Raw genomic sequence first — 27220 nt, forward strand, 5'->3', positions numbered from 1 at the left:
TGGGATTTGTGCTAGCTTGATGAAGGGGTTGGCTCCTATCCTCAGCTGAACTCTCATGGTTCAAAGTTGTGCTGGTTTTTCTGTGTCCTTTGGGGTGAAAAATGTCTTGCAGCTGCTGCTTATAATTATTTCCCCTATGTTTCAACATTCTCCAGATGAATGTCACTCGAAGCAGTGCTCTGAGAGACTGCAATCATGATTGCCAATAGCCAACATCCAGACTAAAAATAAAAAGCCACAGCATGGGACTGAGAGAGAGGCAATACAAACTCTGGCAAAATTCAGCCATTTCTGGAAAGAAAAGGCTTCACCCCTCCAGTCCTGTCTTCTCCATGCTGAAAGGAGCTTCCATCTAAAAGCACCCTCTTCCAATGCCATCAAGATGGCATGTAGAAGGCACTAGGTGAGCTGACCGTGTTTTAAGATCCCAGTTTCCCTCCCCCTTGGAGGATTTTGGGGAGCTCTTACCAAATACTTTTTTTTGACCAAGAGCTAGCAGATCATCTTTTTTTTTTTTTTTTTTTTTTCCCTCTGCTTTCACCAGCTACCTTCTGTGGAGGTGGATTAGGCTTAAAGGATCCAATCTGAAGAAGAGGAGGAAACTTAAAGAAGATATTTTCTGGGAGAGAGCCTCAGTCCCTGACTCCCAGGAGGGTGGGAGAGCTGCTGAGGATGATGCTCCCAGGAGGACTGGGGTGTGGGTGCGCAGCACAAAGCTGCTGCAGGGATAGGACCAGCCAGGCTGCACACCTGGGTACCAGGTAATGCCGGCTGTTTGGACCAAGCATTCAGGATGCCTTCCCTTGTACCTTGCACTCAGCCAGCCTGACAGGAAGAAAATTCCAGCAAACTTGCAAGGTGTCCCAAATTGCTCAGCACTGCAACTCCAGAACTGAGCCCTCAGGGTTTTGCCTGGTATATCAATTTTTGCATTTTATACCCAAGAAGGCCTGAAACGTTTATTTTCTTCCTGATTAGTACTTAACACACAAGGAGAACCTGTTAATTTGCCACACTGACCTCACCCAGAGCAGGGTCTTGAGATTGATACTTTAAATGCACACATACTTGGGCTAAGTGGAAGTAGTTTGTGGTAGCAGATCCACCTGTCCACTGCAGAGTTAGGGCAGATCCTAGCCCTGCTCCAAAAACCTTCCTGAATTTTGCATGGAGAAACCTTGGAAAAAGAAGACACTCAACACTCTAAAAGATAGTGTAACACTCTACCGTTGTGAAAATAAATAAAAGGCCACATCTTTGAACAGCGGTGGTGAGATGTTTTATTTGCACTCATTTACCCCATGCCTGGGAGACATGAATTCTCAATCACTATTGCTACACAGTATTAAATGGGAAATAAAGTGCTTCGTGAGAATGATCATAATAGTTTCAAAACAGACTCTAAACACCCAGTTGAGAAAACATAGTACAGCTTTTGAAAAGAAAACGTGGCTTAAGAAGGGAATGAGAGAGACTCTAGCTCTTACTTCACATTCTTGCAAGTTTCCCAAGCTCTCCCACCCAGTCTGCTCCATCCTGGGCACATTGTTTCCCTGGTGTCTTGCTCCTTCCATGTAGGACTGATCCAGGCAGGAGAACCACAAATCCTGGTGCATTTTCATCTAGCTGAAAGGATCCCCAGTTAAAACCACAGCACTCAGGCTTGTTTGATAACTTGTCTGTCCCACTGTTTTTTAAGAGGTTACAGAACTATAAAAATGTTTTTCAGGGGAGGATTTAACTGCCAAGAAGAAGCAGCTGATGTTATATTATTAGACTCAAGACTAGAAAGAATAGAGTCTAGACATTCTCTTATTAAAAAAAAATAATAAGAATTGTTACTTGGCATTTCTTCTCTGTGCTGTACAGTGATAAATATGAACAATGTGTCTAATATCTCAAGTCAAGACAGTCCCACCTTCAGCTTTCTGCTCCCTGAGATGTTCTATATGGGTCAACACATTTGACGATGTGTGTCCTGGAAAAAAAAGCTGAAGATAGTATTCACAAAGTTTATAAATGTTTTACAAGAGGCTCCCTCTTCACTTAAAAATAAGACATGGGGATTTCAGACACAGGCAGGAGAAGAAAGAAAGTGTCATGGCTGAGTTAGGGAAGGAAGGGAAAAACTTTTCTTCTTTATTTGATCTTATAAAAGCTCCTCTTCTTGATGGTCTTTGATGCGCAATACCTATGAAGAGCTTTCTTGCATATACATCTGGCTGCAGGTTGGTGGGCCTGTGTGAGTCATGGGAATCAGGATAATTGGATTTGTGTTAGAAGAAATAATGGTGATTTTCTTGAAGAGGTGGGGACTCCAGCTCATATTTCTGGTCAGATGAAGGCAACAGAAAGGAGGTGAAGGGGAACGGCAGAGCCCTTCCTTACCTGTTCCCAACGGAGGCAGCATCTACAACACCTTTTCCTACCGAGCACAGCACACGTGGGATTTAAGAAGATCCCATTTCCAAAGAAATGAAAATCTATGAGAAGCAAAGACAAAATAATCCATGATACACCCCCAACAGGCCCAGACCCAGCAGAGCTTTTGGGTTTCTAACTTCTGTTTGAAGGTTAGGTGAAGGAGTCCTGACCAAGAAGGCCTCGAGAGACAAAAGTTCACAGCACCTGTGACACTGATGACTTCCAAACAGCATCACAGCACAACCACCGAGCCAAAAGACATGAGGTAGGGGTGGTCATGGGCTGATCCAAGTAGAAAGAAATGGGAGCCCTCCTAAGACAAAAATATGTGGGGAAGACTCAGGAGAAGCAAAATTTACCTTAATGACCCTAGCTCTGCTTATTTAATGACACTGGAGCCACACAAATCATTATTCCATCCCCCAACGATCTAGCAAGCACACAGCGTTTGATGCCCACCTCCAATCAGATTTGGATACATTTTTTTCATGATGAAGAGTTCGTTGCTCCACATAAGTAGCTTACTTCCTTGTAAATGCTCCAAAAGAGACTGTTCAAGATAGAGCTGTCACAGGTTGATTTTTAGGCTGTTTGACTATGTCCTAACTTACGCTCGCCAGACTAGATGACTATCAAATCTTAAAGCAACCAGTGTTTCCAGTCATGTTTTATCCTAGAACATGGCTATCAGCTCATATCTATGCCTTATTTACACTAGAATCTAAAATCATGCATGCAAATGTATGCTAAATCCCTTCGCTAAAAAAAAAAGAAAAAGTGTCAACATATATTAAAACACTGTCATCTTGTCCAAAATATTCAGCAGCTTTTAACTGTAGCATGATCCATGGTAGTTTCCGAACCGAGGGAGATGAGCCAAAGCAGCACACATAGGATGGCTGTGGCGGGTTTCACCAGAAGGCACCATAACACATCTCCCACTTTTTTCCCTGTGAAGGCACAGCCAGTTGTGCAGTCTCACGAGGACACGCCATGCTAGTGTCCGCTCCTGGCATGCCAGGTGGAGCACGGAGGCTCCCATGGCAAGAGGAGGAGGTGCCAGAGAAGCAGGAAATTCTGCTTTCTGGAGCGTTTTCTAATTAACACTCTTTCTGGAGGCAGAGCACATAATCCCAGGGTTCAGGACTGACCTGATTACTGGAGGAAGGCGATGCATACCCCTGGTTGCCCGCTGTTTTCCCTGCTCTGGAATATGCTTATTACATGCTCACATAGCCAGACTGCACCACTTCTCACCAGGAAATGAGCCAGCAGGCTCGGAGAAGTGCCTCTGCCCAGCCAGTGGTGCTGGACAGGGTGCCCGTACCCGAGCATCACAGTCACATAATTATAAGTACAGGTGCCAGAGGTGAGCATGGCACTCTGCCAACACCCCTGCAAGTGCTCCAAAGGCCAGGACCTGCTCAGGATGACCTACAGCCAGCAGCTGGGTTCAGCTCCAGTGCAGAGGAGCCCTCACTCCTACCAGCGCCGCAATGAACAAAACAAACCCACCCTGCTCCAGAGGTCTTGTCCTGGTGACCAGGTTTCAGCATATCCGCCTGATCCCTCCGATAACGTCTCCAAGCAAGGCACTCACAGCAGCACCAGCATATAAGGACAAGCGCTGCAGAGCCCTTCCTCCTGGCAGAGAAAGTTCCGGGATGCTGAAAATGTAGCCAGAGGAGGCCGTGCACATCTTATCTGGGATGCCAGAGCGTTGCCTTCACGAGCCCTGCATTATCAGAAAAGAGGCTATTTTTGGCTTCTTAGCTCACCCTCTGGAGCTGTGGGTGACTGGTGCTGCAGGAGCTCACTGAGGAGTCAAGAGATAGAGGCTGCAGCAGAGCGGCTGGGGATCTGGGGAACGTGGGGTCACCCTGCGTCTGCGCCAGCCCCTCTGCACACTGCCAGCAGCAAAGCAGGACAGCCTCGGTGCAATGAGACAGGTGCCGTTGTTTTACAATAATTTAAAGCTTTTTTTTTTTTTTTTTTGCCTAACCTGCTAAGCTACTGACTTATCTATTTTAGAGAGGGAATGCAGTGGGGACAAATAGACATAGATGATATTATTTTACTACCAGGATTATTTTAATATAGGGAATAAAAATCAATTCTGTTTAAAATGTCAGTAACTTACCACATTTTTATGCACACTGAACTTAAAAAAAAAAAAACGCCCCCAGTTAAAGCAATAATTTATTCTTTGACAACAGGAAACAGCTGATAAAAGAAAACCTCTTTTGTTTTGGATTTACAGATCATTTCCCATGTCTTATGTTTGCTTTGGCTGTCTCCCTAGTATCCGCTGGTAGAAATGAGAAGGAGGGGAAGGCATGGGTGTTGCTTAAAACACAGGACCCCCAAATGCAGTTGTTCTCTGCATAAAGGTAGCAAGGATCCTCCTGCACCCTTACCCTTCTCCCCTGGACTATTTAAAGCTAACTCTATAAAGCTACTGTCCTAGCAGAGGTCCAGAAACTCTCTGGAAGAAAAATCACTAATGTCCAGGGAACAGACAGGCTAGGAAGTCCATAGTCTGGAGACAGGAAAAAATAAAAGTAAAAAAATTAACCTAAATAAACCAGTACGCAACTTCTCCTGTGTGTTACTGTGCAAGCCTTTTGTGCTTGGCTGGTATTTCTGTTTCCTAAAGGAAGCACTCCTCAGTGACCGTCATACTCGTGTCATTGGCAGTCTGACCTCCCTTTCCTTAAGAGTATTTTGTCTTGTGCACATCCCTACCTCGCTGTATGGCCAAGTAAGGCCTTGGAGTTGTCCCTTCATTGGGTAAGAAACCAAAGTGTGAGGGATTTCTCTCACCACGTGCTGAAGCTCTACCTGAGATCCCTGCTCCTGGCACTGGGCACATAAGGCAGACCAGCACCCAGGAAGCCTGGAGACCATTGCCTTATAAAGGACACATGAAGGCAGGGAAAAAGGTTTCCTTGTCTCCCTTTCAAACAGCGAGGTTTTGAGATTGCTTTCTGTTTGGTTCTCACCTGAGGAGCAGCAGGACTACTAAGTCTTGCATTTGTGTTTTTGTTCTTTCATTTTCCTTGGAGAACTCTCCAGAGGCCTCAGAGATGGCAAAAAGCAGGGTATTGGATCTCTTCCATCTGATATTTCTTGCAGGCCAGAGAAGGGCTGAGGAACCCGAAAGCCTGTCTGTTCTTCCTGGTTCTCAAGCAGGTCTTGAAAAACCTATGGCCTTTATGTACAGACAGGAACCACCAAAAGGTTCTGCTAAAACATTTCGATTTTCCAGGCTTCAGGGATTATGAATAGTGCGATGATGATAAAATAACTGCACTATGTATTTAAAATTGCCTGAGATTTCCACTGTAGACCTTAAACACAATGCTAAATAGGGCAAACAAAAATAGCTGTTACTTTGACAAGTGCTTATTTAAAGCCTGTTTTGTCAGCATTGCTGCCCTGGTTATGACAGGGAAGTTGTCTAGAAATTGCATAATTACCAATATTAAGCATAAAAGCAAAAACAGCACCGCACAATTCAGTAATGGAGCAGGTCACGTTTGCCATGGCAGTTGCAGCCTTTAGGAGGGCTGCAGCATCTTCATCTCAAACCATGGCCTGAGGAAAACACGGTGCTGCTGCTCCTCATCTGCTGACAGCCCAGGGGGCTGCTCTGCTCTCAGCACTCAGGTTGCTGGGCCAGGGGAGGTGATAAAGACCTTCAGTATGAGTGGGGACTAGAGAGCAAAGGGAGAAACAGTCCAAGAACGTTAGAAGCTCCTTTTTGCACATCTTAAAATTTGTAACAAGTTCAACACTTGAACTTCTGTGGGATAAAAGAAAATATTTGGTTCTTTTCCGCTCCTTCTGCTTGCCCTTCCCTTGCCTTTCCTCACAGTGGAAAGGAGTTAACACAAGATGACCAGCTCATTTATTTATTTATTTATTTATTTTTTAATCAGGGGCTTGGCTTCACAGTCTTTGTGCTGCTTAAGTCTCACTCTTCTTCCTCCCCATCTCCAGCAGCACCTTCAGATGGCTCGGCCTCCTGTTTTCCATCAGCTCAGCAGCTCACTCGAGGGGCCTATCAATGTGATTGTTTTTGCAGTTAAACTGAAGAGAGAAGCACTGCAGCCAGCTCCTCACCACCTTCCTCTGCACCCCTTTCCCTCCCAGAGTTTACTGCATGCACTAAGGCAGGTTTCTGCCAACAAACACTGGTTACGCTTGTACTTAATGTGAATGTGAGCTTGGTATTGATCCACTCTGCACCTCAGCCCGGTTCATTTACTTTCAGGAAAACACGGGGAAATGAGCAGGGAGCTCTGGCCTGCTTTGTTGGCCAAGCCTATAAGTCTGCAAGTGCAATGTTTCCCTCGATGGAAGCTCTGGGTGCTGAGGCAGGCGCACTGGAAGTGACAGGTCTGCATTTAGCATCCACCAGTGAAAAACCTGCTTTACCTGGCTTGGTCAGCATCACATGTGGATGCAGTGGCAGGAGGAGGTATGCCATCCAGTAGTCAAATTCCTAAGGCACCATGTAATCCTCTCTCTTCTTGTAACCCGCTGCCATATGTGCTACATGTCTTTCAGCTACAGGAGCTCTTGGGGTGAGGACCCTACTGCCGCGGGCTTTCTTCATAATACAGTCTTCATTAATTTTTACAGCAGAATCATCCTGTGCACTACATGAGGATGGGGACTTAGGGAAAAAAATTACCACCATCATTTAATTAAAGATGTACCATAATAATAAAACCTGCACAAAGGGACTGGCATAGCATTACAAAGAAACCTTAATTGTGGAATTCTTTCTGTTTGACTTTCAGTATGATTTTGCTGTCTCAACACAACCTTTTTAACAGCTTTGGCATGTCATTTCCTATTTTCAAATAATAATAATAGTAATGCAGAAAGAGTGAAGCGTTATCATTCAGCTTCGCACCGACACCCGTATGTGTCAGCAACAAAGCTGGACTCTTCTATCCAAAACTCTTCTCACCGGACCTAAAGGATTAACTGATAGAAATGGCTGTTTGCACTGTAGCATGCTCGCAACAAGCCAAGTATGAGGGGAGTTTGGTTAAAACATGCTCATCTGTGGTGAGCTTGTGCAAACTGCAACTTTCCAGATGTCTAAAAATTGGGTATGTTTTCATTGACAGCATAGTGACATCAGACTTTCAGTCCCTGCTTCAAACAAGGAGTAGTGCCGATGCTTTCTAAAGATAAAGTTGCCAGCCTTTTCTTTTTTCGTGGGTGAAAACCTTTTTTTTTTTTTTTCCTTATGTTTAAGAGAACTGAAATGTTTCAGCTGAAACTAGCAATGAAAAGAAAACAACAAGCCATCCTTCAGAAGACATCTACAAAGACAATTTCACACCGAACAGCCAAAGCTTGATGGAAGTTACACAAAGCTAAAAACAGGACCTTCTCACCTAAACACTGGGTATCTTCAATAGCCAACAGCACTCCCCAGTTGCTCAGGTTTCCCTTGGAAGACAGAGGATAATCAACCTTACTGCTTTCAGCAAGTTAGCATCCTTTTAGAACTACTGCTGAAAATGAAGAAATTGTCATTGTCATCACTATTGTTGTCATCATCATCATTGTCATCATCATCATCATCAATCCCATCTACTGTGATTATTAATGTTATTTGGAAGGAAAAATAGGCCTTGTTCACACACAGGATTTTATAGAATCATAGAATTACACAATGGTTTGGGTTGGAAGAGGCCTTAAAGATGACCTCGTTCCAACCCCCCTGCCATGGGCAGGGACACCTCCCACTACACCAGGTTGCCCAAAGCCCCATCCAGCCTGGCCTGGAACATTTCCAGGGACTGGGCATTCACAGGCAATGACTTCCCAGCAATGAGCCTATATACTACATCCCATACGTAAGAGCTAAGTTTCCCTTTTTGGCTGGGCTGACAACCGTGTCGCAGTCAAGGCTTTATCACACAGACAGCACTTGAGAGGCAGCTGACGGTCCTGGTAAGTGTGATACAGGACTGATGGGCCAGGCATGAACGTGGGGTTCATCCTGTGAGCTTAAATCTCCTGACAGCTTGGCATGACCTTGACAATACTGTGAAAAACAAATACGTGTATTTGCAAAGATGCTCTTCAAATCTTGAGTTGGAGCCTTGCAAATCACAAGCTGGTAGCAGAGGTAGTGCAAAAATGCCATTCTGGGGGAAGGAGAGCTAGCTTTTGGGCAGAGAGGGCTGGTGACCGCCAGGCAGGGGTATGTGAGTATTCCAACGGTTCAGCAGGCCAGGACAGAAATGCTGGCACGGGACACCAAGAGCTTACAGGAAGGGGAAGGCAGACCTTTTCAACTTCACACTGACTCGCTTTAGGAAAGCAGCCAGGTAGCGGCTGGGCGAGGCGTTGGGACTGCCTCCTGCCCTATGTCCCCACAGCACACTTGGGAGGCTAGGAGCAGTGGTGCAACGTGGGCATGGGCAGCACGACCTGCAGCTGGGTGCTGTCAGCACCCCCACATGCTGGTGTGGATGGCTGTGTGGGATGCAGACCACTGCAAACCCTCTGTCTCTGCCAGCATCCTCAATGCATGCCACTGAACGCTTTTTTTCCTGCCACTTTTTTTCCTCCTGTAAAGAAACCCCAAAGTGTGTGCAAGTAATGCAGCAGCACAAAGCACCTGGGAAGCAACATGGTCACATGCACATAGATTATTAACAAACATATCTAACTCTGTGTCCAACCAAGCAGACAGTGTATTTTTGCAGCTACACAGGTCCCCTACTTTCTTTATAGTACTTTTAAACTCCACAGAACAGAGCAAAACTTCTCAAGTTCACACTCCTTGACATGGTTGTCAGCTTATTTCCACTAAAACGAATGCCGAATATTATGAAACGGCTCTGGAATGCTGGACGTAAAGGGAGATTTCCTTTTTTCCCCCTTCAGCTGAAATATCTTTTGGCAATAAATCCCCACCGGAAATGTGTTTTCCCTGATTCCCCGGCTTAATTAGCTCAAACAATGTAAGATATGTAACACTGACCACCATGGGAAACCTGATAACAAAGCACAGTGATACAATGTGAGCCTTTCAAACAGATGCAGCCAGTGCTGCGCTGAGACAAAAGCAGCTTCAGTGCTGTGCTGAGCTTTTTCTTCCTTCACTGCTGCAGAAGACACGAGCAGTACGGTAAGGAAAGTTAGACTCTGCCATGTTTTTCCCCTGTATTGACCTAAAATTGCCTGTTCCTCTGTAGACCACAGGTCGCACATTAGTGTTTTCACCAAGGAGGAGGCAGAAGCCAAGGCCGCAGCACCTCAGTGCTCAGAAAGCATTTGCTGCTACTGCCATAGGGAAAACTATGTGAAAACTGACCCCAAAACAGCTCCATGTGGCAATGAGCAGTGCTCCTGGTCGGTGAGGCTGCCTGTCTTCACGTGCCGCTTTCTGAGATGGCTGCGGCTGCGGTCTCCTTGGGATTTCTTCTCCGGGCTGTATCTGGAGCAGCCCGACCCCTCTGCCCTGTTTGAGCACTCGATCCCACCCTCCAGCAATGGTCTGTGCAGTGGGAGGCTGAGCCAGAAGGATGTGCTGACTCCACTTGAGAATACTTCTTTCCTTCATGCCTCTCCTTGCTGTGTTACTGCTAGCAGGGAGGCTTCACCCGTGCCAGGCCCTGCTTGGTCCTGGAGTACTGCAGTAGCAGCAGAACTGAAGGAAGGGCAGTGGATCGGGACCATGAGCAGCGGGTGAGCAAGGGCAATGGTGCTGCAAGGGTTAGCAGCGTCACTGGTGGTGGTAGGAGTGAGAAAAACAGCCTCTCCTGCAGAACTGGGACCCCACTGGTGTCAGAACAAAATGTGCCATTGGGGTCTGAATTGGTGCCTAGAACATGGATAGTCCCAGTGTATGTTAAAGCTTCTTTCCCCCAGTACTGTTAAATAAGCAAGAAGAGAAGAGATGCAATATGCTTTTGCCTATTTTTCCATTTTACAATATAATAATTTACAATATTTAAGGTTTATATATATTTGCAGGTTTCCTTTTTTTTTTTTTTTTTGCTTTCATTATAAACCTTGAGTTGTGGACATGAGAGCACTGACATTATATGTCACGGGGAGACAGGTAGGGAAGTGCAAGTAATCATGGTTAGGAGCAGGGATTTCTTAGTCAGAGCATTTCATTTGTTGCCTCTTTTGGTTTTGTCATTACCTGTGTAACCCAAATGCCTTGCAGGAGAGCAGTGAAACAACTGTGGCCAGGTCCAGCTGAGAGCTTTGTTGACTCATCAATGTCCATCAGGGACATGAAACCGGTCGGAGAGCCGACCTCCATCCACGCCAGGCACACCAGCAGGGCTGTGCTTTACCGGCTTGACTTGTTCCACCCATGCACAGGGCCAGAAGCACACTGCTGCTTATGGGAGTATGCCCTACCATCATGCCCTGCCCAGGCACACCACGGGCTTCAGAAAGGTGAGAAAGCTCTAAATCCAGAATTTCTCCAGGAAGGCCTCCAGACAAAACAAAAAAACAACAAATCAAGCCAGCTCAGGGTCTAATTATTTGCATATTTCTAATATAATATAAAATGGAGATAAGAAAGACCAACTGCAGTCCTTTTGGACTTCTCTGTTCATAGGTCCAAAAAGAACCAAAAGGTCATGGGCTCACTTTTCTTCTACTTTTCTTCTGTGGGTCACCCTTAAGGCACACATGTCATCGGTGCACCACAAAGCCCCATGCAAAAGGTCCCATCTGATCCACCTCTATAGGTGGCTATCTCTTTTTGGCATCTCTGGTCATCACCTTTGTACTACAAGGCCAGTTGCAATCTGACTGATCTGTGTTAAACAAATTAGGTTCATCCCTCTGGCTCTGCTAAGACTCAAGTGTAGCCCTCAGCTGGATAATGCACAGACACTCCAGATGTATTTATATTAATGTAATTATAGATAGACCAATATTGAAATGGCCAATCTGCACTGTAGGCAAAATAAACAAATGCTTCTTTGGTGATCATTGCATCATGCTATTTTTTTTATTATTATTTTTTAATTACAGCCTGCATGCTAACCATACTTAGAAAAGGTGGAAGCCTTAGTTCTCAGAGACGGTAAATGTTGCTCATTTTCCAATATATCAAAGTGGTAGAGTCTACAGAGTTATACAACAGGTATGAAATTTCAGTCTCATGAAAGTCATTGGCAAAACTGCTGCTAACTTCAGCTGAAATAGCACTTCAGTCTTGGAAGGTGTACGTGTGTATGCAATGAAAAGCATAAGAAGCTTAAGGGAAGAAAAGTAGATGTCAGGAACATGCAGGAGATAATAAAATCTACGAAGTCTATCGCAAGTGCTGGGCAGTCACATGTGTCCCACATGTTTCTCCAAATTAGTCCCATACGTGGATGCAGCATCACTTATAAAAAGACCCCGGTTCATGGAGTCTTATAGAGATGTTATTAAATACTGTTTACTAGGCACAGCTGTGGTTAATTTCTCCCTATATATTCCTTGGTTTCTGCAGAGATTTTAAGATGTTCGTATTACCACAGCAGTTCTGGAAACAAAACTTGCATGAGAGAACAAAGATGCAGAGCTCCTTCTTCATCTACTTTTCCACCCAGGCAACCATGTGCACTGCCAGTAGAATAACACCAAAACCCTGGTTTTATGCAGAAGAGCTGGTGCGAACATTTTCCTTGGTTTGCATCCAGAGGGGTAACAGTCTTCTTGGGATTTGGGTCTGATTGTTCACTGTTTTCTCAAAAAGAGTTCCCCTGGGGCTCTAGCTGAATTTGGTTTGTAACTTCTGAGTCTTGGCATCTGGAGGTCTGCCAAGCCTCTGCCTTTGGGTGATACACGCTCCCTTTTAATGGGAACCTACCACCCCCGCTCCCCACACACACACACGGTTTCGGGTAGGAGGTACCACTTTTTTTTCTGGGAAAATTACTGCTACACAGTCACACTTCAGTTGTGTATGAGCAGTCACTCAGCTGTGGGATGCGTTAGATGTATGGGGCACGCGGCAGCCAGCTGGATGCATCCTGCGCAGCAAAACCTCCGCATCCTATTGCTCACATATGGGTTGGCTCTCTACCTCAAGTTCACTGAGTTCATCTGGGCCCGGCGTGCCTGACGCTGGTGAAACAGCTAACCCTCCAAACCACGGCACAGCACGCCGTCATTGTCACCAGGCTTTCCATGTACTTGGCATGACAGCTCAATTAAACCAAGAATTTCAGCCTGCTGCCTTGTGCTTCATTGGCTTCAGTTCACTTAAACAGACGCCTCCAGAAGGTCAGCTCAGAAAGGTAATGAAACACAAGCCAGAAAAGAAGTGTGCTTGCTTTGGACACTTCATACAGTTCTGCCAACACGGCACAAACACGCGCAGGGCAACTTCACCCCAGCCCAGCTCAGGTGGTTGCACAAAGTGGAGAAATGTCAAGAAAGACTTCAGATATCTGCAGAAATAATGGTTTTAAATATGCAAGAAATGGATTCCTAAACTAATAAACGTATACCTGTATTTAGCCACTCCATTACATGATCAGAGGAATTCTGATCGTTTTCTTCTTGAAGTTTGCAGCTGGCTAAAGGAAGACAAACTCATTGAATCATTTTAACTGACTCATGTTATTGGGGAAACTGGAACCTTTTAGTATTTCAGGACTTATGGTCTTAAATTTATAGAGAATAGTCAACATGAAGATCTGTTACAGACTTACAAATAATCCTTTTGGAGACACACACACTTTTCTTTGCTTGGTATACTTCTGATTTTTATTTACCATGCAGCCAGACAAAATATTTGGCTGTCTGGCAGAATGCACAGAGCACTAAACCTACTCAGAAACTGCTCCTCTGGTTACAGTATTATAGTACGGGTGCTGAACGAGGTAGGGGTTGGTGTAGCAAGGAAAGAAGCCTCTCTAAAACCAAAGTGCCTCACTGAATGAAGGTTTCATGTGAGCTGTGACAGTGGGTATAAAATAGCACAGCTTTTTCTCCATGTTCAGAAGCCTTATCCCGTCCCCATGAGATTATGGTCTACCCCTAGGTATATCCCTAGCCCAAAGCCAAGAAATGGCTTTCACAGCACTGAGGAAGAGACTCCACCAATATCGCAGGTAGACAGTCCAAAGTCTCCGAGCTGAACACCCCCAATCTTTCCAAACATCAGAGATATAAATTATGTGGCTCATGACCATGTTATATGCATGTATATCTATTTTCTGCTACTGCTAGCTACCATGTCTTTTAATAATTAAGTAAGCTTTCTACTCTGAAGGGCAATTGATTGTCACAGAAATTATTTTTAATGCATTCACTTTGTAAGTTCCCATCTCCAGGTAACTCTGGGACCACATCCACATTGCTAACAGTCCTATTTTCAAAATTAAGCTTTTTCTCATGCACACTGCATAAGAACAAATACAATCTGCCTCCCATCACACTATGTCAATAAAATTGAGGCTGTAGGATGATGCCAGACCACACATTTGTGGAAACATTTAAGCATTTTCTTAGCTCCCTTGGATTGCCTTGAAATTTGAGCTTGTGCTTAAAATCCTTTGCACCATTGCCTTCTTGGAGGTCAAAGTATTAACAGGGAAAGTAGCCAGAGAGCAGTACTGAACTAACAAGTCTTACACACTGCACTAAAAACACTGGTAAATCACAAAGTCCTTCACAGATTTCTTTTAACTAATGAACCAAATCTTGCCCTTATTTTTGCCAGTTGACATTTTGACCAGCTCATGGTCCCAAGATACTGAAGAGAAAAACTGAAGAACAGAGCTGATGAGATTCAGGGCCCTGAGCCTGTAAGGCACTCCCTTGCCAGCAGAGGTTAAACCCCAACAATATCTCAGCGTGGACTGAAAGATGTGCCTGTGCAAGCTCCACTTCCCCAGATCAGATCTGAAACCTCTGCAGCAGTCACTGCCTTGTGGCATTATACTGATGTCAGCAGACAGCAACTTTAAATAAAGTAGGGCTCTCATTCACATTCATTGAGTAAATGTTGTTATTGCCTCCCAGCTGTTTGTTACCACCCGTCTGCAGGCCTACGAGCTCCTGACAACAAAGTCAACAGCAGGGAACTGGTGTCTGAGCCTCAGCCATTGTAATTTAGGCACTGCAAAGTCTAGTATCTTAACACTAACCCTCCCTTTTAGTGGCTTGAACACACACGCAATGAGGCACAGACCGAGCTGTGGGTACATGCTCCCCACTACTGCTTCTGTCCCAGAGGGGTAATCATCTAGTGCCAAAGTCAGGTAGGGGAACAAAACAATGTATAAGAGGCAAGCGAATACACCACCCGCTGCCACTTAGTGATAAATAAGCATGTGATCTGGGCTCCACATCAGTACCCAACAGATAGCCTCCCCATCCTCCTGGATGTCCTGGGTGTCCAGCCAAGCCCCCTTGTTGGGCCAGGCTCCCAGAGCTCTGCTGTGAGCCATGTGGCTTCTTGCCACAGCACCAACCACTGAAGACAAAGCCAAATCCAGTGAAGATCACATCCAGAGGCTGATTTCCTTGTCCTGCAAGATGTGCTGCCCAGGCCATCTTGGCGGCTCCCACTCCTCAGATGGTTCAAGCTAAGATGTGGTGGTCCCCATCCTCTGTCTGAGCCTGCTCCCATGCTCTTCCAGGTCCTCAACCATCCATGACATCCACGGCAGCACACCCCTGCATTTGCAAGCACCAGGCTTGCTCTTTAAGGAGTGTTATGGCAACTGCTTTAAACAATGTAAACTCAGGTCAAATGTTTCTTTTTTATGGTCCAAAATCACATCTTACAATGACACTGACGTACCTTTTGAAGCCATACCTCATACTACCTACAGCCATACCTCTAAGCCAGAATGATACAGAGTGCTTCTGCTACGAACTAAAACATCATAGCAGTGATCTCTTATTTGGATTTTAAACGTTCTTTCCATTTCCCTAAATCAACCTTGGATTTTTATTCCATTATTATAGTTTTATTATTACAATGTACTTTTATTATTGCTGTTAATTATTACTTAGCTCTATTGATTATTAGGTTCATCACTGCATGGAAACTTCCGTGTTAGATCTGGCTTGGATAAATATCAAAAGATTTGGATACTTTTCCAAAAGTTTTGAATATGCAAAATTGTCTATATTCCTGGAAAGGAGTGGAATTTAGCATATGAAAGAGCAAGAAACAGACAAAGTAGGGCAAATTAAAGGACAGACTCGAGTACCTCCCATCTCTGGGAGAATTTTCTTAAAAATGAGACACAGCATCCTAGCGAGTCTGATTCTGCATTAGCTTCGCATTTGTTGTGTTAATTTAAAAGGTTTTTGCTGTATCATTACCCTTTATTATCAGGCTTTCTGTAATGGTCAGTGTTATATATCTCAAACCACATGAGCTAATTAAGCCAGGAACTGCAATTTTTGGAGTGATATAACAGATTGTTCCCACAATAACATTCCCACAGTGTTTCATCATCTCAGACTCTGACTGTACTTAGAGAAAAAGAAAAGTAAATTCATTTTTGGAACTGGGTCTAGCTTAAACCTTTACCCAGATATCCGTGTGAGGCCTTCTCTATAGAAAAAAATGTTGGGGAGGAAAGTGGACAAGGGAGCAGCTCTCCACCCTACTTGGGCTTGAATTGGACATGAGTTGGGTTTGGACAGACCGTGGTCAGTCCAGGTCCAGCCAAACTCAATTCCGTCACAGTGGACTGGAACCTAATGGAGCACTTGGCTGAGGACATGGGGACACCCCATGAAACACTGAAGATGCCATTAGTGAAAAACAAGTCTGAAGGTATCCATACACATGTAGTCTTGCACTTGTGTGAGGATGGAGGTGTGAGATGGGCTGGATAAATGAAGAAATGTGAATTGTCCTGAACAATGAAAACTCTTAAACCTAACTGTCCTGTCAACCTGGGTAATACTGTCTTGTGGCTACCCCTGGAAAAGGAAGGAATGTACATCTGTGTCATAAGTTTTCACCCAAAATTTACCAACATCTAGCATAATTTATGTGTAGCTATGCAATTTCCCTGCAAACTCTAGATTTTTCTGTTATTTCTGCACTGGAATGCCAAGTAATTAACAGCACCATCCACCAGAGGATAAATGTTTATTTCACCAAATGCTTGAGCAGAACTGACATCAATTGACCATGTCAAATACCCCATAGCTTCTCTAGCTTTTTCTTTTAACATTTGATTATTAATGCTGTGGAATGCTCCTTAACGGGTGATGTGTGCATAGAGATTATAAGCAGTCACGGTGTGGTTTGCTTGCTGCTAATTCAGTTGTCTCCTTCAAGTGAATTTACATCCTTCCATCTTCATATAATGCCTTTGCATAGGAAATTAGGACATGTATCAGTTTGATTACGTGAGGAAAGGCAATCCAATATAGTGAATTAATCTGAAGTAGAAGAAACTTTGGTGCCAGAAACATCTCTGTCTTCTGTAATGGAGCTGAAACCTGGATTATTTGTGTTTCAATATATCCAGGCAAAGCAGCAAGCTGTGTTCAGATGTACAAGGGCAACTTTAATGAATTTTCCCTGTAGGTATAAATGAGTGGAGAATTCTTCCCTGTGTGGCAGACACTTCCTTTTTCTGCAGTACTTTTGTAACCAGCAACATCCGTGTACTTTATTTCATCTTTTGCAAGAATTGGACAGAATTGCTTCACCCATCAGAAAATGTATAATTCGATTCATTTTTCAGTTTACGTCAGCAGTAAATTTAGTTTAAAATACATTACATATACCATAGTCACATAGTCTCCTGAATTGATAATGAATTGTAATTACCAGACTACAGTTTTTCAGTTTTGTCCCTAGTCAATCCTACAGACATCATAAAGAATACTCCCATACTTGTTTTCCTTGAGACTTAATTACTGTACACCCTAAATATGCCATTTTCTACCTCTTGTCTATGAATAAAGGCTTAAAGGATCTCTTTTCTGGATTATTAAGGAGAAGATTTTCAATTTCTAAACTGTAAATATTTGTGAAAATATGTGATCTGAAAGAACTTATTGTACATTAAGCTGTAAGGAATAAAATTCCCATTATTTCTGCTGCTGATAGCAGAGGGATGGAATTTAAATTTAGACATGTTGGTAATTGTCAATTCCTTCCTCCTCCTTGAAAATCAATGAAAATGAAATCCATAACTTATGATCCACATTTAGAATTGTGCTTAATAGCTGATGACATGATATGACCTGTGGGGAGGAAATAACAGAAAGACTCTCAACTTGAAGAAATTCAAGCCCAGACATCTAGGGAAAATAATCCAAAACTCAGTTATTCTTCAGAAGGGAAAATGAGGAAAGTAATGCTGAAAGAAGCCTGAGGGTGATAGTAGAGAGTGAATTAAATGTGACTGAGCCAAAAAAAAATAAAAAATGGAGAGAAAGGGAAATTTTTGTCTGCACATTCAAAGACATCACCTCCTGGAAAAGGGAAGAAAAGGTTCCACTCCATGCGGCTTTGGTGTGACCACACTAGGAATACTAAATTCACTCCTGGGTACATGATTAGCATCTAAAAGGGCAGGTTCAGTGGAGAGCAACAATAGTGTCTGAGGAGTTGTCTGGGCTGACTTTTAAGGAAAGATTAAAATAGTTTAGGGGTGGATTGGGGCACCTTTTATTCCTGTAGAGTAGCTTAGTTCTTATGCCATCCTTGTCCCCTGTACCTGAACAGGCCTACTTACAAAGCAAAATATTATGGGCAAGTGTGTAAAAGTCTGGCCCTAAAGATATAAATATTGGCTAAGCAGTGAACAGGGAAAGTTCCAACAGACATCTATGTATGTTGGAAGGATTATTAACACCAGTGGGCCTAACTAGCAATACAATTATATTTTTAAAGGCAGAAGTGTAAAAGAAAATGAAAATTTATTGACAGGTCTGTTAGGGTATCGATTACTCTCATAAATGAAGTGATGCATCTCTTGATATGCTTAAAACTACACTTGCAAAACACATGCAGCAGTACTCAAGACAGCAAGCCTTCACAGGACAAAAGATAGACTAGCTGGCTTAGTGGGTCTCTCTTTCTACTTGCACTGACTAAGAAACTAACAAGAGATAAGGAGTTACAAAACACCCTGGTAATAAAAAGGCATGACTGTCTAATGTATTATTCGGTCAAAGACCCAACAATTCCTGAAGTACGCTTCAGGGTCTCATAATGACTCCAGTGCAAAATACCTTGTAGTCCCACCTCTGCCTGTCTGGGGCAGTGAAACATGACACAGCATAAACAAGAAATCAGTTTTTAATACTGCAGACATTCAACAGTGACAGCAGGTACTGGCCCAGTAGGGATCCTGCTCTGACCCCCCCAGTCCGGTTGCAGTACCAGACCCCATCACAGGATGCTCATTGCCTCCCCCAGGACTCCATCACTTCTCCAGTGCCCAAGCAAACTTTGTTAGCACCTTCTGCATTTTGGGAGAATATTGTATATTCCCTTTATAGGTCATTAGATCTCTACTGATTTCAAGTAAATGGCTCTCCACACACTGCAGACATTGTTATAAAATACATATAGGGGCTGTGAGTTGGCTCAGCTCCCCATTTGGTGTATTTAGCAGTGCCTTGCAGGTGTCTGAGTTTTGAGAGTGTGTCCTCTAGTGTGTTTCTCCCATTGCTCTTGTTGCAATCCCCACACAATGATCTCTTGGCATCTTGGATATTAAACTCTTCCACAGAGACACCGCTGTCTGGTGTAATGGGCTATTATGGAAGCAGAGAGAGCTTTTCCCCAGATCTTCCTGGGCATCCGATCACTCCTTCAAAGAGGCCTCCTGGGAATTTTCATTACTATTTGGACAGAAACCAAAATTATGCAGACCGAACCTTCATTTAATATTGCATTAAGGTAAGCACTTTGGCATGAGATCATCCTGTGACAATCCTTACATCACCCCTTTAACTGGTAACGTTTTAATGTATATATTTCACTAAGCAGCAGGCTGAGTTTTTCACTTTTTAAAGTGACCAGCTTTGTTTTCTGAGTTCTGCAAAGGCAGTCAGCCCCATAAATGTGAGATGGGAAAGGTCCACATTCACACCGAGTGGTTTTTTCAGTATTTATTACACACACACACACACACACACACACACCTGTATATACAGAAAATTATACACAGAGGCCTGCTATAGAGATGGACTGTATACAAAATGTTTATGAGTATTTATGTAATGTATACAAAATGTTTATGAGTATTTGCCTCTCACACCCATCCTCAGCATGTGTGAGTGCCAGAAACTAGACATGACATTCCGGACTGGAATGATGCAAGGAAGAAATATATTGCATTTATGGAAATCATTCATTTTCCTTGTCTGGGAACCTCTTTATTATAAATAATATTTTCATTTATAAATTTCAAACCACTGTCCTAAGAATGGGTAAGAATCATTGTCTTTGTTTGACAGTAAGAGAAACAAAGAGCAGACTGTTTTAAGCAGCAGTCTAAGGTCACATGGAGTAAATGAAGTCGAACCTCATCTCCCGAGCCTGACTTTCCCTTGAGAGAGCAGACCAGATAGCACACCACGCACAACTTTATCAGCTGAAACTCTTCAGCACATATGCTAATAGCAGTGGCAGCCCTGAGCCTTCACATTTCAGGGCTGAGGTTTCAAATGGTCAGTGGATTTGCTTTAAATTCATAAGATTAAAAACAACAACAACAACAACAACAAATAAATACACTTGTGTTTCTTCTTTCTGTAATCTGAGCATTTGGGGTATGCTAAGATGATGGTTTCCAGGTATTTCTACCACCAAAAGATCTGGCCACCTTTCTTTTAAAAGGGTAATACTAAACAAAACACAAAACTGAAAAAGCACTGAATGTTGTAATGTTGTATGATCAGGAGAGCTGGGAACAAGATGCAGAGACCATACCTATTTCTGTTACATGCTCAAGACTCTTTAGAGCTCTTTAGCAAATGCCCTCCCCCCCAGAACAAAACAAAATGAAACAAAACCACCACACACCACATCTTATTTTCAGAGATGCAGCATTTCCTGGTGATGACTCCTGGGGCTGGTGAAGGTTCATAACCACCATGGGTTGGGTCCTCTGGACCTACTAAGGCATGACAGCTCATGGCAGAGCTCAGGCTACACCGTGAGCTTTGTGAACCAGGTGGCCGATGTGGCCAGAGCACAGTTCAGAACCAGGCACACCCCAGCTTTCTTTTGCAACCCCAAGAACTGTTCTTCCCCCAGTATCAGCTGGTTCTTCCCATTGGGGTTGGTAATGTGGGACCAAAGTGGCCACAGCCACGCAAAGTAGAGCACTGGTCCAGCTCAACTCATCTATCCTCTTCAAATTTACGCTCGAAAATGCTGATGGGTTAATGTTGGGCTGGGAAGCTTTACATCAGATAGCATTTATCTGCACCCTTCTGCCTTCACACCAGCTGAAATTCACCACTCTGAAGTGGTAGTGTTTGGTTTAGGTCTTTTTTTTTTTTCTCTTAAGACCTGTCTTTTTCAAATGTCTCCAAATTAGACAATTGCTAGGGGCACTGATAGTTGTTTTCCTTTTAAGTCAGAGGCACTATTTGCTTTTTCAGTTCCTCAGTTGTTTTATCTCTTATTATGTTGAACCGTTTTGAAAGCTATATCTTCCATTTAAGAGTCGTATCCCATTATCTAGGAGGGAATTTGAAAAGGTTGGTGTTAAAAGAAAACACAAGTTAAAACAACCCCAACACTCAAGCCTTCAACACTAACTAACCCATGTGATATTGAAGGTTAATTACACTTTAAGAAAATGCACAGGCAATACATGTGGCATGCTACTGATAAAATGACATTGCTTATAATAAATTAAATTATAGTAGAATCTCACTGAAGCGCTAATCATGGGGAAACCACTGGGGAAAAAAAATAATGTTTAGTCAGGCTAGGATTTCTTTGAGTTAATAAACAAAGGAATACAGTGTATTCTGGTCTGTGGCCTTTAACAATTACAGTTCAGTTTTACTCAGTCTTAACGTGTTTGCATATATGTTGCAAAAATGACAGTGGTATGTATATGACAGCACTGGAAATATCTGGGTGGTCTCCAAAGAGTGTGAATAACACTATGTTATTTAACAAACTTTTTATGGGGAGCATAAGACATCTCAATGGTTTCTCCTTGCTCTGCCATGTCTGCTAGCATTTAGGTATTGGAACAGGCATTGTACATACTGGGAAGCACATAGAGACATTCAAAAAAAAGTCAAACATGTTATCCAGGTTTTATGACTCTCAAAGTCATAAAGTTGCATGTTGGTACGCATATGCTGGAGTGTGAAAAATGAAGTGTAGGTTGTTACTGAATCTCATTTTTAGCAGAAAAGTCTTGAGTGTGTGCCCTGTATATTATATGGGCATGTTATGTGCTATGGTAATAAATAAATCAATCTCTTCTGAGAACCTGGTTCTTGTTTTTTCAGCTAACTTGTTGACAGACTCTGGTAAATGCAAGTGCTCAGATTTCTTCATGCTGCAACCCTTGGAAATGTTACAATAGCTTTTACAAGACTAAGCCTGAAGAAGCAGCACCCCACAGAATTCATATTGCTAACACATGAATGGGATTTAATGTATGCAGAGCCTTCAGTCAGTTCCATTATATTCCTCTCAAACAAAACCCCAAAATGCATTTGATACTATCACAGCTTCATTAGCTAAAACTTCACTGGCATTGTTAGCTGTACACAATGCAGCTAGCAATCCTTGCCTTTAATGGAAAATGCAGATCGCACCTATGTGGCTTCACTTTCTCCGAGAATTCAGAAATCCAGACAAATACAAATCCCATGTTTGAAAGGAGTAGAAGGAGAAGATCTCAGAAAATAAAGAGTAGTTAGTTCCACAAACTTTGGTTTTGTTTGATAGCACTCAGCACACTGTTAAAGGCTGTGCGAAGACATATTCTTCTTCAGAACAGGCTGGGGGGTAAATGTCATAGATACTCCCAGATACATAATCACAACATGAACTCGGTTCTGCGAAATGCTTAATCTGAAGGACCAGGCAACATTATTTTAATTTGAGCACTTGAAGATAAGACATTAAAATGTCTTAAACCAGACAATGTTGGTTCTCATTTCAGTTGATCATTAAACTTTTTCTATCTGTTTGGGGCTGCAGCCCTGCCTGACTCTCTCTGAGTAGCATCTGATGCATGAAAGCATCACAGGCTGATCTGTCTGTGCCATGACTGAAACAGACACAGATATCTGTTTGGACTGTTATGCAAAATTAAAATGCATTTTCTTCCTTTGCATTCCTTCAAAACACATCCCTCTTTTACCCCCAGCCTTTCAAAGGGAGTTCTTGTTACTACAAAACTGAAGAAAGCACTGGAAGTTGGAGCACATCGTTTAAGGGTTTCCAGTCAGCCGGTATCAGCCCAGAGCAAAGGAGGGTCTGGTAAGCTGTCTTCCATCTTCTCAACCATTCTTATCTCTAGTTCTGTTTCTAAGGTCAGTAAAAACATACAGAAGTGATTATGCAGGAACTAGCTCTGAGGGATTATGCTATTTGTCAAAGTAATAACAGTGAATTCAATATGTGTAAATCTCTTCTCCCTGTACAGTAGAGCTGTGCTCTGGTGTACCAGTGGGATATCGATAGGAGTCATTTCCTAGGCAGCTTACCTTTGGGGAGAGTTTGTGGTTGATATAATAAGAATCCCAAATTTTCTAAGAACCCACAAGTTGCAAGGGACAGTCCCACAGGTCCTTTCTGCTGACAAAAACAATTGAGTTACTTAGCATTTTTATCAGTGACCTGAAAGAAAATATAAAACCCTTTGTGATAAAGTCGACGGATGACACAGAGACTCGGGGTTAAATGAAGATGAGAGGTCACTGGAGCAGAGTGAGCTACTGTTAACTAAACGGCATGTCTTCTAATGCACCCCAACATACAGGCGTAAAGAAGCTAGGACTGTAGGAGGTCATTACAGACTCAGGGACTGGCCTTGTAAGAAATGACAGAAATTAAAGATTTGTGGTCAAAGGGAATATCCCAGTGAGTACCAGTCCCTGAGGAGATGCAGATGCCAAAAGAGTAAGTCTCTAAGACAAGAGCAAGGGAACCTCAGGATCAAGAGGCTGTATTTTGACACCGGTTCATCCAGTGAAGGCCTAAGCCCATCTGCGAATCCTAACAGCTTTACAGCCTCAGCACGTGAAACCAGCCTGTATATTTGGTGTGACTCCACATCTGGGGAACTGCCAGGGAGCAGAAATCTTGGGTTCTTTTGATGCCTGGTGGGGATCTAACTTGAATCTACTGGCAGCATGTGTAGGCTGTCCAGCTGTGCCCAGTTCAGACATGACTAGCTGTGCCATGTGCCCTGGCCTCTGCCTCCTAGGAGCTCTGATGGGACGGAGGGGTTACCAGAATTTGGCCTGTCCCAGCAAGGAACACCAACCTCCTATGCTGTGGTGTCCTAGAGGCTGCCATGTGGATGCATGAAGACTGACAGCTTTAGCCCACCTGTCTCCTTGTAGCTCAGGCACAGCCAAAATGCCACCATTTTGTCCTGTCCTGGTATCTGTGGTCCAGAAAGGTGTCCATATTTGCCTTGTATAGTGAAGGTCGACACTTATCACAGAGAAAATGAGGGACGGATTTGATCAGCCCATAAGTGCCACCACAAGGAACAGAGCTTCATATTGCACTATGTGGTGCAGAAGACAGAGGTGTAACACCACCCAGAAGCAGGACAAGTTCAGGCTAGACATTTAAAATGCTGATGCTTGACTACCAGAAGAACCTGCCAGAGGTTTTGCTGGGTTCCCTTGCCTTAGCAGTTTTAAAATCTAGATTAGGTTCCTTCTAGAAGAGAATCAGATTTGGAAAATACAGCAGTACGTCTGGCTTCCTAGTCTGTGAGTCTAAGAAGACCACTCTGATCTTTTCTTTCTCTTTCCCTACTCAAGGAAATTTCTTTTAGCAGGGGTACCCCCACAGGAGCATCAGAGATGCTTTTGTCAACTGTCCTTCCAAACAGGATGTTTCAGGAGACAGTCATAGGCTACACTGGCTGAGATGTCAGAAGAATTCTCTTCCTGTATGATAGGACATTGCTGGGGATGATAAGGACTTAAGGCAGGCTGAGTGGAGAAGCCAAGCCAGCTCTCCTCTCACACAGACCAGAAATGAATCTGGTATTTTCCACTTGAACAAAGATCTGTCTTTTACAAACCTTGTTTGGAGGAGAGCCAGAGAGACGTGATGCAGCTATCTGAGGGCCCCTCTGTAATGGGAGGTGTCATTTGGGGATGGGGATCCAACAGACGCTTACCTAATAACATCAGATGAAGAAGGAATTGTACTTAAGAATTTAGTTGTCAGTATATGAGGCTATAAATAGGCTTTTGGAAAGCCTAAAAGCTCACACAGTTATTGCTTGTTATTTTAAAATGTTAATGTGGATTCAGAGCTCATGAAAGGCATGAGATTGCTGGCGAAGATCTGTCTAGCCACACATAGGATGAGCAAGAAATTCAGGTTCTTCCATCCCACTCAGCCTTGCCATGGAAGAAAGACCAGCTCATGGTAAGTTTTGGTCTTTATGAACAATTTAGCCCCCGGGTTCTCTGATGGCCTACGCCAACTCTGATGCCTTCTTTGTGATACAGATGTATTACCTGGAAACTAGCCTGATATCAGGTATTTATTTCTTTTTCCTTATTTTCCACCCTCTTATTTAGAAAAAAAGTTGCAGCACCACAAGAAAAGGGACAGAGGTTGCATTTACAGGATCTCCCACTATTCCTCTAGTTATTATGTCTTGCCAGAACAGCTCAAAATGGATACTTTGGCAAAACATGGCTCTTTTAACAGTGCCTCTGCATCAGACAGTGAGACCATCGGTTTAGGGCTGCCAGTTTCTAAAGAATTTTGCTTGTGTCTTCTTGACTCCCTGTTGCTTCACCCAACATTTGGTGCCCCTTACAAGCAGCATGTGCCTACTGGACATGCACCAAATGGCTATAGCTTGGGTATTTGCAGGTTCAGCTTCTTACTGTGAAATTTGTTTATATTAATTCCAGATAGGAGGAAAAAAACAACTATTTAAGGAAAATGTTTTTTTTTTTTTAATTATTTTTTCTTTATCTTTTATCATTAGAAAGCAACATAAGTTGTTTTCTGGGCTGGATGAGTCAGATGGAGCTGATAATCATTAACACTGCATTAAAATACTGCATTAAAACAACAACAACAACAAACCCAACAAAATAAAATACTTGTTGTAAACATCTGATTTAAAAAAGAAAGCAAAACACTAATAGGTTAGAAGCTGACAGAAATTATTAGCAATAAGCTCTTTCGCATAGAAATAGGCTTATTACCATGCATTCACAGCAGCTGGCATAAGCCTGGCTTGGTGCCAGCAAGCTGTGTCCTGCAAACACTGTCTTTCCACCTGACTAGGAAAAACACCAGCAAGACAGGGTTTTATCCCCATCTTAGTCCCTGCATAACATACTCCCATTGACCTGTGCAGCAGTCCTATGCGTGTGCATGTGTGTGAAGAGTATGGTCTTAAAAGGGAAAAACATCAGTTTTGTCTTTTTAGCTGGTAGTGCTGTGAGCAAGGACTGTGGGCTGCTTTTAAAAGACAGGGGTAAAAGGGTAGGGGGATGAAGGCCAGTAGAGGCCACACAGGAAAGAAAGAATAAATTAAACAGAGCCACATAAAGATCTTAGGTCAAATCAGATTTGTTAGATGGCTTTTTGTTCTTTTTGTTGTTGTTTTTGGGGTGGGTTTTTTTTTGTGTATTTTTGTTGCTGTTGACATTTTTAAATCAGCAGAAAATTGCCCTTTGCATGATGCATGGCATAGTCTTCAGCTCCTGAGTCTGCCCACACTCAGATGTTGAAGCACACTTGTGGTTTGCTGAGATCTGGTGTTGTTTGCTTGCTTTTTTTGGCCAAGGACTTTTCCATATTATTACACTGTAAGTGTGCCATAGATTACACAGTCCACAACCAGGTTACAAGGAGAGAACACAGGTCTGCATTTAGGAAACCATCTTCAGTCCCAACAGGAATAGCGTCAAATGTTCAGCCTTCAAACATTTCTGTTATTGACTTGGTTAAATGTAGGGTCAGATCCTGGAAATATCAAGGATGTTCACTTTGCTAGGAGACAAAAAAAAAAAAAAAAAAAAGAAAAAAAGCTCAATTAAAATAAAAACTGAAGCAAAAGAAAATGAAACTTTCAACACTTTGCAGGATTGGGCTTCAGGTGTGGAAAGCACAATGTTATTAACCTGGCATTGTAACATGAGCCCAGGGATTTTTGCATTTATTCCAAAAGGCCAAATTATGTAAGATTTTGTCAACTCTTTAGTTTAATGGGGGTGAAAAATACTGACTATAAAGGAGGTGAATGAAATGGCCTGTGAGGTTTTATGGGCAACACAAAAATCACTGTCGGAACAACGATCCCCCTATAGTTGGAAACATCGATCTTTGCCGAAGAAACTCACAGGTCTCAAGCACAGTTCTTGCTGCTTAGTCCAATTTCAAGTCAATCGAAGGAAGCAAAATACAAAGGGAAAGGTCATATTGACTTAGTATAACAATCTTAATGAATCTGGCCCTCTCTTTTGCATTTCCAGTGGAAACATGAACTCAGTGGCTCATTCCCTTCCTCTGTGCGCTGCTTCAAAACAGAAGGGTAGAGAGAATAAGCTTTTGCTCAGCTTGATCCCCAAACAGCACCGTGTTTAAACAGAGCCTGAA

At 43.1% G+C, this 27220-nt stretch overlaps 1 long non-coding RNA gene across 1 annotated transcript; it reads left to right on the forward strand.

Annotated features, from left to right (window-relative positions):
- The first annotated feature begins 7669 nt into the window (after positions 1-7669).
- On the forward strand, positions 7670-26669 carry LOC308189018. Its single transcript, XR_013945946.1, has 2 exons — positions 7670-10875; positions 14150-26669. It is a non-coding gene; the product is annotated as an uncharacterized lncRNA (long non-coding RNA).
- Positions 26670-27220: the final 551 nt, after the last annotated feature.

The sequence above is a fragment of the Anser brachyrhynchus genome (assembly GCF_964034855.1).
Source record: "Anser brachyrhynchus genome assembly, chromosome: 2".
NCBI lineage: Eukaryota > Metazoa > Chordata > Aves > Anseriformes > Anatidae > Anser > Anser brachyrhynchus.